At 38.0% G+C, this 16,090-nt stretch overlaps 1 long non-coding RNA gene across 1 annotated transcript; it reads right to left on the bottom strand.

Annotated features, from left to right (window-relative positions):
- Positions 1-4,987: 4,987 nt before the first annotated feature.
- Positions 4,988-13,434, bottom strand: LOC138105954 (uncharacterized). The gene is made up of 3 exons (XR_011148823.1): positions 13,349-13,434; positions 13,150-13,238; positions 4,988-5,650 (listed from the first exon to the last, which is right to left on the bottom strand). It is a non-coding gene; the product is annotated as an uncharacterized lncRNA (long non-coding RNA).
- Positions 13,435-16,090: the final 2,656 nt, after the last annotated feature.

Raw genomic sequence — 16,090 nt, 5'->3', positions numbered from 1 at the left:
CTGCTGAAAGAAATTTAAAATCAGTTGAATTTATTCATAGACTTCACTAGAATCAGCATAAGTTTTTTACAACAGTTTTGTTAAAGAATTTAGATGTTTAGATTGATAAATCCTGGAAGTGATGAAAGCAAAACCTAATTTTGTTTGTTTCCATCAGTATTTTTCAACTAAACAAACCATTTTCCTGTTCATCTAAGACAAAGAACTATGTTTCAAGTACCTGGAAAGTGTCACTAACTGCTTTGCTAAATCAAACCTTTGATGTGGAGTGAGGTTTTAGTCTCATGGCTATCCTACATTTTGTCATTCAATGACACAGTATAATCTCAACAAAAGTATTATTCATAATTTCTTAATAAAGGTTCCACACAGACATCTGTAAAGTATTTGAAACTGATTGGTATGACAGACAGTATAGGTGTGCTATAATATGTACATAAATGATACTAACAGCTCAGTAAAGATTTGGTCTTGTAGTAAATCATAACATGAACTCTCTCCTGGAACTGTACCAATGCACATGTGCCATTGTGTCCCCTCCTCTGCTGCAGCATCGAGCAGGGTTTATGTGCAGAAAGAAGCCTTGTGCAGAAACAAGCTGCCCTGCATATGCAGGAGATTGCTTTAGCAGTTCTTCTGCCAGGGCTCCACTTAACCCTTCAGTATTAAACACATAAATACTTCAGTGAAAGTACAGTGAGAACATGGAGGAAAACAGCTTTTTTTTCTGAATTTCCTTCCATAATACCCTCGATTTTTTTCACATAGCTTTCTCTCAAGCCTACTTCTGTTACTTTGTAACTTTTCATGAGGTCGACTCTGAGTTTTTTCTGTGGAATTATGCCTTTATTTCAGAGAAACTGTAGAAGACAAACTTCACTAAAACACTTGTTTTACTCATACCTAGAAGAACAAACCTAAAAATAAAATGAAATAAGGAGCTTCTCATCATTGCTTCTGCTTATTTTCTATCCAGTCCATTAGTGACACTGTGGCACTAAACATTGATCATTTTTTTCTTCCATGGAGAATATATATTTCAGCTAACACTAGGAATGATTATTTCTCTGTTTTTCTCAAGTTTTTAAAATTTTCCAGTGAATTCTAGATCACTGCGTTCGTTGCCACCATAGAAAATACATTAATCAGATAGGACAACCCCATCTATTTTTACCAGAACACAGAAACTCTTTCAAAGACAATAATTCTAATTCCAGGAAGAATTTTAGAAAAACATAGGAAATGGCCAATATATCTCAAATAAAGAGCTATTCCATGAAGGAAAGAAAAGGGGGGAAATTGTAACAGCAGACGTTCGTCATGAGGTTTTGCTGGAGAGACCAGTGAACTCCTTTGCTTTGAAAGGGAATTCAAGGGAACGGCACCGTCTTCTCTACAGACCAGCTGCCTGCGTTTTTATAGCATCGTACCTGCTCCCTCTTGTGGCTGCTTCCGAGGGATTTTTCCTGTCAACATTGTACAGGCCACAATTACGCGAAGGTGAACTATGAGCAGAGATTCTACGCCTTACTTGTATTGCATGTGCACTCCACAGGTTTCCTTTGGGGTCATTTTTCCCTTAACATCATAGAAGGATAGAATCATGGAATGGTTTGGATTGGAAGGGGGTCTTGAAGGTCATCCAGTTCCAACCTCCCTGCTATGGGCAGGGACACCTTCCCTTGAACACCTCCAGGGACAGGGCATCCACAACTTCTCTGGGCAGTCTGTTCCAGGGCCTCACCACCTCACAGATTTTTTTCCTAGTATCTGATCTAAACCTAGCTTCTTTCAGATTAGAGCCATTACCCCCAGTCCTATCACTACATGCTCTTATAAAAAGTCCCTCCCTCTTTTTTATGTCCCCTTTAAGTACTGGAAAGCTGCAATTAGGTCACCCCAAGGCCTTCTCTTTTCCAAACTGAGCAAACCCAATTCTCTCAGCCTTTCCTCATAGAAGAAGTGCTCCATCCCCTGATCATCTTGCTGCCCCTCCTCTGGATTCCCTCCAACAGATTCATTTCCTTCCTGTGCTGGATGCAGCACTCCAGGTGGAGTCTCACCACCGCAAAGAAGAGGTGCAGAATTGCCTCCCTTGCCCTGCTGGTCACACTGCTTTGGATACAGCCAGGATAAGGTTGGCTTTCTGGGCTGTGAGTGTACATGGCCAGCTCCTGTCCAGCCCCTCATTCACCAGCACCCCCAAGTCCTTCTCAGCAGAGCTGCTCTCACTCTCTTCATCCACCAGCCTGTGTTGATACTGGGGGTTGCCCCAACCCAGGTGCAACACTTTGCACTGGGTCTTGTTAAACCCCATAAGAATCCCAAAGATCCACTTCTCAAGCTTGTTCAGGTCCCTCTGTCCATCAGGTGTGTCAACTGCACAACTCAGCTGGGTGTCGTGTGCAAATTTGATGAGGGTGAACTTAATCCCTTCACTTTATTATTAATGAACATACTAAATAATGCTGATCCCAACACGGACCCCTGAGGGACATCACTTGTCACTGATGTCTGTCAGGACTCTGAGCCATTGATCGCTACCCTCTGGATGCGACCATCCAAGCAATTCCTTACCCACCTCACAGTACACCCATTAAATCCTTCACTTCAATTTAGAGAGCAGGAGGTTATGGGAGACCATGTCAAAGGTGCTACAGAACTCTATATAAATAACATCTGTAACTCTTCCCCTATACACTGATACTCCATTGTAGACTACCCTAGGTTGGTCAGACAGGATTTTCGCTTGTTGAAGCCATGCTGGCTGTCTCAAATCACATCCAGGTATGGATCCTGGTGTCCATGATTAGGATTTCTTGCCTTGGAGACCACAACCTCTCTGCGAAAAGCACATACAAAGTGAAAACAAAGTGCTGATTACATAGCAGACAAATTTTAAAAACTCTATATGCACATGTATATAAACATATTAATAAAACCAGAATGAATTTTTTAAAAACTTTACTGAACTTTTCAGTGCAAAGGAATCACATAGAAATGGTTGACTGGGGAAGACTTGTGCTGTTCTTCCTCTGTTGATTTGTTAAACTCATTTCAGTTAGGGGCAATAGTACATTTATTCAGAAGTGGCTTTATTGAAAGCAGTCAGTTTTCCTACCCACATGAACCATGTAGGGAGAAGAATGAAATCCTGAACAGTAGTGTTTGCTGCTTTGAAAGCAAAGTTAAACTAGAAAAAGACAGCTTTTAAATTTTCTTGTGTTATTTCATTTCTTTTTCTTCTATTTCTTGTTTCTCTTCCTTTTTTTCCTTTGTAGAATATTGCTGTTCACAGCAAAAAAGTTTCCTCTCACCACATAATGCCTGCATGAAGTACACTGCATCCACTCTGCTTTGTTTTGCAGCTTAAGTGTCAAGTAAAGGATTTCCAAAACTCTTCAAAAATTTTAAAATTTAAATCTCATTAGACCCCACTGAAATTTTAAAAGAACAACACAATTGTTATTGAACAGGGCAATGCTGGAGTGTCTGTTCATCTAGAGGTCATCCTAGGGAGCAGCCATGAAAAGTATTCACTATTCAAGGGAAAAAACACATATCTGTGTGGAATTCTAAAGGCAACCAAAGATAACAATAATAGCACAGAAAACCTTTCCCCTATGTTTTTGGAATTTTGGGTGAAGACAGAAATTTGAGGTTGCCTTAGGAATTCCATTGAGGAAGACATATGCCATTTAGTACACATAAACTAGCATAATTTCTTTTGCTATGGTAAGCTTGGGGTTTTGTTGTTGTTGTTTTGGTTTGTTTTGTGGCTTTTTGGGGGAAGCCGGAGTGGTTTTTTTGGTTTATTTGTTTTTGTTTGTCTTGGGTTTGGGTTTATTTTGCTGGGTTTTTGTTGTCGGTGGTGGTGATTTGTTTTGGTTTGCTTTGCTTTTGGGGTTTTTTTTGCTATGAGTTGGCCCTATAACATTACATGGCAGAAGAAGCTACTGACCTACTACAACTCAGTTCTGTGGTGCTGGGATGAAACCAATAGATACTGTCTTCTAAAGCAAAACCTTCTATACATGGGAGAAAGCAAAATAAGAGGACCAAAAGAGCCTCTTATATGCAAAAGTATCACACTGTGTCTCCTGGGAGATTGAACAGCAGTGGCAAAGAACAGATCCTGCAGCAAGTGGTTTCCAAATAACTAATTTAGCAGAAAGCTATGAGTTTACCAGCAGTCTCTGTGGAAATGGACTTAATCCCTTGTAGTGCAGGTTTGCTGCTTACTCAGGGAACTGTACCTGTGGAGCACAATACCCTACATCCCAAGACTTTGCAAATGAAAAATTTTCTTCACTCCTGAGCTGTGTCATTACCTTTGTAGGTAGATTTATCCCCATGCTTTTTCTGAACCACTGACATATTGAATACCTTTTAAAATTACAATGCTGGTTTTCCCATGAGCAAAACCAATGTGTTAAAATATCAGACTTGACCAAAGAACAGTGGTTTCATTTTGTGAAAACCCTCTGTGGAACTTGAATGTATTTTGTAGTATACTGGCATGCAAACAAAAGCTTTCCAATTTATTTTCTATCACTGGAATGGTATTGAATTATCACTTTTTAAACTGACACATAAATTCCTACTTCATTATTACAATGGGAGGTGATGGTCCAAAGATTCCAGTTCAAATCCCCCTAATGCCTGGTATCCCAACATTTACAATGCTGGAGAATTTATCACCTCATTTTCCCCCTCACAATATGATTACTTTCAAAATTAATGAACTTTACTGAAATATTTTTAGCTTTGACATAATAGTATGCTTCAGCAAATTAGAGTGTCACTGAATAAGTTTCAACCAGCTCTAAGAAACATACATATACTGATCACCACTCGAGGTGCCCTGATGGTTAAAACTTTTGCATGGTGTTGAAAAACAACAGCAGATTTTTGTCTAAAAGTTAGAAATATATTTTCTATTTTGTATACATAAATCTTTTCTCAGGAACAAGATGCAATGCAATTGCTGCCATGCTCTGTGTATGCTGATTAAGCAGTGGTTTTGTTACTATGACTTAGTTAAACAATATGATAAATTCTTTCAAAAATACTGAAGTGAACTTTAAATTACTTTAAAGTATTCCATTGGCATATGCAAACATAAAAACTGTGTGTTGCTATTCAGTCTGAAATGCCCAGGTCTGTATTTATACCTCATATGTCTGATGTTACACAGATGACCAACCAACAGGTTGAATGATTAATGCCACCTTCTGGATTTTTAGGAAGTAGAGTTCTAGAGGTAGCAGAGGCTAAGAGTGGACAATGAGAAGTTTAATGGTCTTTAAGACTCCTTTCTCTTCTTTCAGTAGACTCTGCCATAAAGCTAGGAACTGGCATTCAGAGTTATCCAAGGTCAACACTGGAAACTCTTTTTACATTTCAATCATGACTACAAGCTTTAAGGGACCTGAAGAAAACTGCACTCTAAATGTCATGCCAGAGAGGGAGGATATAAAGTTTGGCTTCCTATGGGGTAAGGATACTTTCTGGATGAAATCTTCCACTTGACCTAGGAATCCATCTTGTCTTGTGACCCCCATGGTAAATCTTCTTAAGTTGTCAGAAGTTCCAGTCCAATCCAGCTGTGTTATTCTTGGTTACACAGTAGTTTATAAGTCTTGTGTACCTGTAAATTGAGAAAGAATGAAAACAGGTTTTACACTGTCAAAATCACGGAATGAAATCACCACCCAATTTCCAGTCAAATGAATGAGTGAATGATGGTGGGGTGAAATTCCACTGCCAGACCTGGAAAGCAAAATCTGTGTCACTCACACAAAGTAATGTAGAAATATAAACAACAAATTCCAATTACTTTCCAATGCTTTATTCAAGAAATTGATATTCATGACATAGTATCTTGATATACAAATTAGAAGGTAAAATTTCAAAGCTTGTTCTAACATTTCTTGATTTGTGTACTATCTTTCTTTGTTTCTGTGGGCCTGAGTCTACAAACTTGTGCCCCAACCAAATCATGAACCTCTTCTAACCTCCCATGAACAAGTTATACTGTTTTCTGTGATCACAGCTTGAAGAAGTATCAAAAAGGTAAGCGAACAATCAGCTCTGTTGGGTAAAACAAAATGCCTACTGGAAGGTAGACTGGGCTGGAGGTGACAGGTGAAAACCATGAGGAAATTAAGGGCTGAGGAACAGAAATATAATAGTTCCTTAACTGACATCACAGCTGTGGAGAAGCAGTCCTTGATCCATTTCCAGTGGAACCAGTTTACTGCAGCTAATCTTGCCAAACAGCATTTGGTTGTCATTGCATTGAAATGGGCCAGGAGTACCCTCAGACATCCTCAGTGATAGTCAACTTTCAGGTGAAATATTGAGGAGCAGCCCAGTGCCAGGCATTACTTCTACAGCTGTGATAACCAACATGTGCCTTGCAAATCAGTGAAGGCATCCTGGTCTGATGAGTAGGACAGAGGATCATGGAATATCATAGATTGAAAAAGACCTCCAAGATTATCACATCTAACCATTTACCCAGCACTGCCAAATTCACCACTAAACCATGCCCCAAGTGCCACATCTACATGTCTTTAAACACCTCCAGGAATGGTGACTCACCTGCTCCCCTGGGCAGACTGATCCAATGCATGAAACATGTAGCAATCTAAGAACGCAGTAACCTGGGGCTGTTTCATAAACTGTGTGAACACGGAAGTAGCAAGCCTCTAGTATTTAGATAAACGAACATAAGGATCAGAGGTTTTTCAGGATAAGGTCATGGACTTGGGTCTGGGCCAAACGTACAATAGAGTCACGACCCACAGGCTCCCCAAGAGTGCAAATGGAAGGAAATTATCCTACTTTACCTAATTGAATAGTGGAATGCAACACATTGCACCAGACTCATGAGACCAGAAAACATATTGGAAGGATTATTTTTATTTTTCCCCATTAGAAAGATGAACAGTCTTCTCAGATTGTTGACATCACTTATTGCTAATTAGGTTAGGATGAAAAATGGTTTTGCACCAATCTTAGACTAAAATAGCATAGGAACATGTTCGCTGAGTCCTCAGCAATCACTTAGAAATAGAAACAGTGATGTCACATGGATCAAGCTCTAGGTATGTCATTTTCTGGCCAAACCAACAAAAGCTCTGTGTTTACTCGACAGATTAGCACACATGCTCATATCAAAAAATGTATCAAATCCAACAGAACCATGCTGAATCTAATTTGTGTCCACTGAGTAATAAAGTTGTCAGGGAAACTGCCCAAAACTTGACCAAATACCACTACTAATCCAAGACCCCAGTTTCTTTCAGGTGAAATTGAAGAAATACAAATGGAAAATGTAAGATTCCCTTTTGTTTAATTTCTTGCAGACAATGAAGGCTGAGAAAAATCTCTCTTAAAGCCTGTAAATGTGTATTAAGTTTATTATCCATAATTAGTGGCCATTAATCCTTTTTCTGTCATGAATGCCCAGGTGAATTTCAGTAGTTTAGTTTTTTTAGTTGTTAAAGGCAAAAAGTTTCAGTGCTGCTGTCTACAAGAGTTATGTGATACAGATTCCATAGCAAGTGCTCTGTCCCAAGGTGTGCTATGTCCCAAGATATGCTGATACCGTCTTCTTAGAAGCACTTTAAAAATTGCATTGCAGGAACTTTGTAAAGAATTGAGTCATACATCAGAGTATTGTAATATAGAATTTCAATTGGAATGTATTATAGACAGGTAAAATTTACATAAACCTGTAGTTTAGTGAGGCAAAGTTATTGGTGTGCTTCTTAAAATGATGTTACCAATATAGTTTAGAAAAGTTTGGTCAGCAACTGCATGGTAACACAAATTCAATCTTAAAAATACCAATAGGATCAAGAAAATTTCTATTTGGTTAGTAATATTTTCTATATTTTTAATAAAATTCAGATCTATGTCGTTATAACACCCAGGTCTTGCCACAACATCTTTTAAGTATCTGTAGCTGCCATGCTTTGTGCAAACTGACCACTGGATTGTGTTTTGGAATGCAGAGAGAAATGTGTTACACTTGCAAAATCAGTGTTAACAGAAACTAAGCATTCACTTCTCAGAAAGGCAGGTAAATGGTGTTGTATCAGATTTGTGCTGCAGTGACCAGTGTTGTCTCACAGTCAAGCACCAATGTGGTGGTTATAAAGATTAATGGTACTAGAAGGCTGCACTCAAGAGTATTACTGGTAACACATCTTCTGTTTGAGACTATTTACTATAGAAAGTACAGTTAAGTGGTTTGAATGATCTGTACGCATACAGTCATTGAGTGTATGTCACTTGGGTGTGAAAAAGTGTCCCTTCTCTGCCAATTCAGAGATTATGTGAGTTGTTCCCAACCCAAGCTTTATGATCTCATCTGTTTAATGCAAGGTGTAACAGTTTGCTCACGGCTCTACAGATCCCTGTTTCAGTCCGTGGTATGTCAATGAAAATGCTGGTTGTCAGTTTTCCTATTACTCTTTTACCTAACATTGTTAGATCAGTTCAAGGCTGGCCTGAATAGCATGGAATCATAGAATGGTTTGGGTTGGCATGGACCTTAGAAATCTTCTCATTCCAAGGCCCTTGCCATGGGCAGAGACACACATTCTACTAGACCAGGCTGCTCAGAGCTCCATCCAAACTAGCCTTGAAAAGGCAAAAAAAATATGCTGGGGTATCTTCAGCTCTTCAGTTAATCAGTAATAAAATATTTCTCATATTTAAATGATTGAATTGCTTAACTTTTGCCCTACTTTATAGCTTTTAAAATATTTAATCTTCTTAAAATTCCTTTCTTATCAGTGGTTTAAGTTTCTCCTTATCTCCCAACTTGAATAATGCTAGATAGCAAACAGAGACATGCTACTGTATTACATGTCTTTTTCTAAAACTTATGTACAGATCCTGCTTTTCTTATCCTGTCACTATAATTTTTTTTTTTTTAATGAATGGAAGAGGTAACAAATTTGCTCTAAAATAAATGCAGCAGAGACATCCCAGGAAAATCATTTGTTTTCCTGCAAGACAATTCTTTTGAAAGTTATGTTAGATCAGAAAAATGCAATGTTCATCTCTCTGGAGCTTTGGGTATGACATTTTTTCCATGCTTATATCTCTAACATATTTTCATCTCACACCTGCCCCTGGCATCAGATTACTTCCTGCTCCAGAGACCACTGAGTGATACCTTCCATGTTCTTATTATGTGATCAGGTGTCAGCTTGCTCCTAACAGCCAGAAAGACAGTGCTGGTGTTACTACATGAACAATAAATTTACTTATGACTACTGTCTTGTGTGAAGAAGAGCGTGTTCTTACACTTCTAACTACTCCAGTCACTATCAAAGAGCATAAAAACTAACAATGAGAATAACAAGAACTGGAGTTATTTCACAGAGCTTTACAGATGATTTTAAATTCTCCTTTTTGCATATAGTTAGGTGCAACTTCCGCAGATCAGTCCCACGCCTGCTGCATCCAGTCCAAAGTAATATAACACTCTTTTTTAAACAACCTGAATTTCTTTCTATTTCCTTTCCCTTCCCTCAAGAGGCAACTCTCCATCATTTTACACCAGAAGTCCTTTCGAATGCCAGTCCCAGGTTCACTGAGTTGGCTGAAAACCTGGAAGTGCTATGCTACTTGGTTGTCTTCTCTTTCTGCATCATATTTTCTTATAGGACCATGCATACATAAGATTTGAATTTAACCAGTATTCCAAGTTGAAGCAAAGACTTTAGAGTGGAATAACTGCAGATGACACTCAGTGGAAGACCACTCCAGCCTGTACCTCTTCAGTATAGATTATAAATATTATATTACAAATACAGTAGGATAGAGTGAGAAGTTTTATTTTTAGAAAAAGAAGAGTTGGAAAGAAAATTTAAATGAGTTTACTTATATCTGGATGTTGGATTTCTGTTGGTAATATACAGATCCTCTCTTCTAGGTAGAAGCAGGTTATCTGAACAATGTTCAGAAATGGAATGAGAGACTGCCTATCCTCACTCTCACTCAGCAATTTGCTCAGTATAACCAGGTCTCACTCCCTCATTTACTTGCTAATCTCTTCTTTCATCAAGTCTATCATTGGACTGTCTTCTCAGGCCATGGGTAGAAATCAGCTTCACAGAGTCATAGACAGTGCTCCTCTTCTGCAGAAAGTTAATGACCCTGAAACTCTACAGGCAGATGGCATCACACTGGTCACTAATACACTTCTGACAAAGCCAGATGCAAAAGATCACTTGAGTTCACCTAACCAACTTTGCCAGAAGTGTGTTAAAGAGAAACGTTCCCTCCTGCTGGCAGAGAAATGAGGGCAGTAACCTTCAGGTGGTAGACAGTGACAGGGAGCCAGAACTCTTAAAGTCTTCAGCTGGCAAGGCCAGTGCATGTAAAACTTCTGCATGTGGCTCTGTGCAATCCCCAGTCACTTCGATGCAGTTACTTGGCTCTCATCAGTACATCTCTAGCTTGACCTGTAGACCTTTTAGTTGTATTGTAAAGTAAATAAATTACTTGTGACTACTGTAACTGTAGCACTGAATAACAGTGATAACAGTCAGATTAGTCATAAGAGTTACTCATATCATAGTGAGAGAATATCAATGGGAAAATTTTAAAAACTCCAAAGTTTGTTTTGGATGAAGATTTTATAAGAACAGTCTTTGTTCTGAGATTTCTGGTGTTTTCAGTTTCCACTTGACCTATTTTTCTTAACTTGCTCTCTGAACAAAAACTATTGAGATTGAGACCTACTAACAGAATAACAGAGTTTAAACCACATAGTTTACTCTTCAGCAGCTGCTGCCATATGATGATAGCACTTAAAACCAATAGGAAGGTCTTTGAATAAAACTGTTCCATAATATATCTAGAAATTGCTTACAAGACTGTAGTTATTTAACACATGCTTTATTTTGAAACATTCCTTCAGATGAAATTGGAGGCTTATACCTGTCATACAAATACAGAGTGTTTTCAGAGTGTTGGGCTTCTACATTGCTTAAAGTTCATAGAAAAGCTATTATTTGCTTCACCAAGCCTGTATATGCTGAAAACAAAGGTATTTCACTCAACTAGGTATTGTACTCAACTAGGCCCTAGATAATTAAATAGACTAATTTGACTAATTTAATTAGTTACTGTAAAACATATGCATTACAACATGCCACCTGTCCTCTGTCCTTGTTGCAGAGTATTCAGTTAAATTAGCAATTCTTTTTCTGTATACTTTGCTGCATGTGTTCATAAATATGAATATTTACTTTCTTCTTTATGTGAGTTCTCCAACCCATCTGCTAGGCAGCCAGGACAGTGAATTTAAAAAGCTGTTAGAAGACGACATGTGTTCTTGAGCCAAATGAATAACAATGCTGTTGCCTAACAAGCTAATATACCAAAAGAAGTTATAGGCTTGGTGGGAGACTCATGGGGATGCAGTTCCATGGCCTGTAGTAGTCAGACTGGGTGTATGTAGCAATCTTTTCTGACTGAAAGCAGAATACAACTCCACATGCTCTTAGAATTAAAAGAGTGAAGATCCATCACCAACACAAAGTTTTGCAATTGTCTGCACTCTCTAACCTTGCTCCAGCAATCAGCCCAGTGGAAGGTGGTCAAAACAACTCTGACAGAATCAGTTTAAAGCCAGTATTTGCTTATGACAGACGAGGAGCAGAAAAAAAAGTCATTTGCCTGATCTAAGGTTTTTGCACTTCCCTTTGTATCAAACCAAAACCAGGGCCCCAGTTCAACAGAGTACCCTTCAAGAAGAGTCTTAGAGCCTCTAACCATTAACATTCTTTCTTTCTCTCCTCCCACACCCTTGGCTTCCTCTGCAGCCAGCAGGGTTTGAATGACCTGGAAGGCCATGGACATTTTCTGCTGGAGTGGGCCCCAAATTTTGAAATATATTTATGCAAGAGTATCAATCATGTAATTCAATAGAGGTCAAATACCTTGCAAGTTTTTTTAATTTTTTTTTTTTATGTTTCCATATAATTGAAAGAATATGTTTGCTAACTTTACTAAATCGCTCATTTTAACACACAGCACTATGTTACAGTATTAAGGCCACCTGTATTTGTGTGTTTTCCATACCAAGGAATGTCAAGTTCAGAGTTAAACTCTAATGTAAATGCCAGAGTTTAGATCCTATGAATAATCCAGCATGTCTAGGCAGCATGTTTCTCCTGAATTATCTCACCACACAGTATCCTTCAAACAATACTATATTGTGTTGCACAATATAGCATAGTGTTCTACATCTTTATATGAAAATATATTACTTAAAAAAATTTATTGCTTTCCTTCTTTCCAAATTACACTTACTTAATAGTTCATAACACACTTAGCATAACCTATCTATTGGCTAAGGCAAATATTTACAAAACTGGATTAATAAAATAACCCTGTTATGTAGATGGTGCCTTATTTGCAAAGCTCTAAACTTCTACAACTGTCACAGGAATAATTTTTTTCCTATCTTAGTGCAATAGGCAATGGACCTCAAGATATGTGTTAGACATAAGTCTTGCAATGAATTACCATATGAGGTCTCATGCTACATGCCATTACACCCAATACCGTAATATTTTTGACATTCAAAATCCATGGGTATGTTACCTGAAGTTTCCTTCAAAAAGTTTTCAGAACTACTTTAATCTAACACTATATCTGTAATTCTGCTTTGGGAAAGAAATTCTGTGACAGATCTTATATCAAAGCCAGAAAATTTAGGATTGCCTTTAAAGAAATTAAAGTAGTGTCTTTCCATGGGGACAAATTCAAACGCAAACGTAGCTTTGGAGTTTTTTAAAGAAGCTGGGTCATGATATTAAACTCCACTTTTTATGCCAATCCCCCACCATTTAATTCCTATGGGTCGAGGTCTATTTTGGACAACTACTTTAGTGAATTATTTCAACCTTTTAAGGGATATATGTGTACCCCACAGGCACTGCTTTATGGCAGGTTCCCAAATCACAGTGGGAAAAGAGCCAGGGCTTAAACAATACTCATCTATATTTAGGGAGGAAATAAAAAAGGGATCTGTGCAGTTGCATAATCAGATAATATGACTGAAGAACAAGTGTCACACTCACTGATGGTATCATTTTTCTAACTTCCTCTTACCTGACTAAATCAGCACATCACCACAAGGAAGAAAAATATGGAGCACAGCTCATTAGGTTTCTATCCTAGTCCCCCGGATCTGAAGGCAGCTGTAATGTTTAGACATACAGAGTTAAAATAAAGGAAGCCTTGTGTGTAGATCTTAGACACTGACAAAAGCCAGGAAGTTCACAACATGTTTGAAGCAAATTAACTTTACCTTTTGTTCAGTGACAATTTTGATATTCTGCTTCTGGTTATTGCATACTTGAATTGTAATTTTTTTTGCAGTTTCAATAGGGGCTCAGATGCCTAAATAAGAAAAATATAGAATGAAAATATGACCTTTGGCCCAAGATTTTTATGATCTAAATATGAAAAAAGCAAACTATAAAGAATAAAGAAGATGAACAATGAAACAACAGGATAGATATTAGTCATCCTTGCAGACAATGCTCTCAGTGCTTGAGCTGCCAAGCTTTTTTAGGTATTGGGATAAAATAGGAGGGATTTGAGGCAATGAAGCTGTATTTTTACACTGTAAATCTCATTTAATACTGGCTTAATCAGTAAGGAAAGACTTTTTGGAACGTTATACAAAAATGAAAACAATGATCACTTCCTATTAGAGTTTACATATGCCTCATTTAAGTGCCTGATATTTTACTTCTCTGACTGGAAAACTCTGTGTTATATATTTCAGATTGAACTGTTCTGTTTAATGATACATTTGAAGGGACAATAAGATACACAAGGAGAATTGTTTCTGTCTAAGATTTTGTAAGGTTTTCCAGTAGTCGTCAGCAGCTCTTTAAAGTTCAGTCCAGGTTAAAAGTCATATAGCTCCTTTCAGTGTTCAAAGGAAGGCAAATCCCTATGCCAGGGCAGAAATTAGTTGCTCAGATGTACAATTGACTTATCTCCACCCAAATATTTCACTGCCTGGAGGCTTACTACAGATGTTCTCTTTTTGTGCATTGAATATTTTGCAGCCAAGGCACTCATTCGGCTGCAGGAAGAAATTACCAGTCCATGAAAAGGACACAGAAAAAAAACAGTCTGTAGTAAAAAAAAAATCCTAAACTGACTCATAACTGTAGCTTGCAGAACCTAAGTAAATTTTAGTCTGGTGAAGGGATCTTAATTGCACACTGGAATCCCATTAGTACCTGGACTACTGACATAGGATTCAATTCTGCTCTTGCACGTTTTTTTCTGACTTGTAAGAGACTTCTATAGAAGTTAAGCAGGTAAAAAGATGTTAATAAATATTCTATTTAGTACAGTCATGCCAAATAAAAGAAAAAATAGCATTTTCTATAATGTGTGCTGGTTTTAAAGACCCTGTAAATAATTTATTCACTTACATCGGAAGTAGGCAGTGGGATGACACTAACACACATAGCCAGACAGGAAGTGTGTACTGATTATTTCAATTTCAGATGTGCTCCACTGATTGTTGAAAAGAGAGAAGGCTTTAAAAATATTGTGAGTCCATTCTTTTATTGCATTGATCCTTGTGGCTCATAAAAAGCAATTTCCTGGGTCTCCCAGGATCAAAGAGTTGTCCTTCTGTTAATAGCTGCCAGAGCTACCAGGATCAACAGGAGAGCAGCAGCAACCTTGTCATCTTCTCACATGAAAATGAAGAAAATTAAACTATCCTAGTTGTGAAGGATTATGGAAGATTAGATACAATTTCTATCCTGGTTGGTTTTCTTGTTTTGATTTTTTTTTTTGGTTTCTTTTCCATGGGAATGAAACAACATTTTGGATACATCTTTATTTGGATACTTCCACATTCGGTTACTTCCTCATGAGGAGAAATGGAGGGGCAGGCCCCGATGTCCTCTCTGGTGGCCAGTGACAGGACATGAGGGAATGGGCTGAAGTTGTGCCAGAGGAGGTTTAGGTTGGATATTAGATAAAAGTTCTTCCCTCAGAGGGTGGTTGGGCACTGGAATAGGCTCCCAGGGAAGTGGTCACAGCACCAAGCCTGACAGAGTTCAAGAAGTGTTTGGACAATGCTGTCAGGTACATGGTGTGACTCTTGGGGCTGTCCTGTGCAGGGCCAGGAGCTGGACTTTGATGATCCTTGTGGGTCCCTTTCAACACAGGATACCCTGTGATTCTACATGTCAGGTTGACACAATGTGCAATGCAATCTTACTTTTATTTTCATAATTGGTGTTTGTATTGGCTAGTGTTTTTCCCTCTCTGTGTTACAATTCTTGACATCATGTTGTAATTTTGGGTAGAAGGGCCAAACGTTCTAGCAGCCAGTTTAGTGTTGTGTGTTGCTGAGATACAGTGAGGGTTTGGCCAGGAATTGCAGTTCCTAGATTCCCTTCTAATTCTTTTGGTGTAAATTACCAGGGCAAATTGGAAACCAGGGCAGACCTAACCAGCCAAAAACAACATAAAAATTAATTTAAAGAAAAGACTGCTTTTTCATACATGAAAATCAGGGAAACCTCTGAAAGATATGGTATTTCATCAATTTGATTGAGGACTAAACACTCAGTGCTGTAGTATTCCTTTCTTACATGCCTGTATCCTTCAGTCTACTGCTAGCTGTATATATTACACACCTCTTGACAGTAAAGAACTGCTTTCATTACAAACATATTTAATATTTTCCAAGGTTCTGGGAGAGGATCTAAACTCCTCTTTCAAACTGTTTTCATAGATATAACACTGTTTTAGAAAGTGGCATCTCCTTAATTTTTATTAGTTTATTGATTTTATTAATTTATTATTAGACTTGGGATATAGAATCAAGTGCTTCTAACAAAATCTCAATTATCAACAGAAAAAAATACTAAAATGAAAAAATGCTTGCTTTTAACTATAAGCTCCATCTAAACCTGGGAAGCCTGCAGGTTTGCACTCCTAATCTTGCTTTTTTTTTTTAGAAAATTGAAAATTCTTGTGTGAGTAGTTTTTTCAGGCCCTTGTTCTC

The sequence above is a fragment of the Aphelocoma coerulescens genome, chromosome 2 (genome assembly GCF_041296385.1).
Source record: "Aphelocoma coerulescens isolate FSJ_1873_10779 chromosome 2, UR_Acoe_1.0, whole genome shotgun sequence".
Taxonomy (NCBI): domain Eukaryota; kingdom Metazoa; phylum Chordata; class Aves; order Passeriformes; family Corvidae; genus Aphelocoma; species Aphelocoma coerulescens.
Note: the sequence above shows the minus strand (reverse complement) of the source record. Positions and strands in the feature narration are given on the sequence as shown.